The 438-nt window shown below is 67.6% G+C and overlaps 1 protein-coding gene across 1 annotated transcript in view; it reads left to right on the top strand.

Moving 5' to 3' along the window:
• LOC104128517 (SRC kinase signaling inhibitor 1) overlaps nt 1–438 on the top strand; it is a gene marked incomplete at both ends in the record, with an annotated part of 13060 nt that overhangs the window by 7777 nt on the left and 4845 nt on the right. The window lies entirely within an intron of this gene.

Genomic DNA, 438 nt, shown 5'->3' with positions numbered 1-438 from the left:
ACCTCCCCTCCCCCCTTTTCTTAACTCACCTCTGCTTCTTCCTCTGATTTAACAAACTAATGGCTTCTCTCCACTCCCTCCCTCCCCGCCACCGCGCGTATGGCACCGACCCGGCACAGGACCCAGCACTGACCCATGCACCAGCAGCATGGGGGGCCAAATCCTGCAGCCCCGCGGATGGGAGGGAGGAAGGAAGGGGCCACCCCAGCACAGCCCCGGGCAGGGCGCAGGGGGGGCTCACCACTCTTGTGCTGCAGGGGGTACCCAGGGAGGGTGTCACTGGAAGGGGGGCCATGGTGGGTGATGCATGGCATGCCCCGTGCAGGGGGAGCTCCCTCCATGTGCATGGTGCCAGCAGAAGGGCAAGGGCTGGGCTGGAGACCAGCGGCTGCTGGGGCCCCCACGGGCTCAGCCCCATCGCCCCTCCCGGCCGCTGGG

This window comes from Egretta garzetta, unplaced genomic scaffold, assembly GCF_000687185.1.
Source record: "Egretta garzetta isolate BGI_Z169 unplaced genomic scaffold, ASM68718v1 scaffold806, whole genome shotgun sequence".
Classification (NCBI taxonomy): domain Eukaryota; kingdom Metazoa; phylum Chordata; class Aves; order Pelecaniformes; family Ardeidae; genus Egretta; species Egretta garzetta.
Note: the sequence above shows the minus strand (reverse complement) of the source record. Positions and strands in the feature narration are given on the sequence as shown.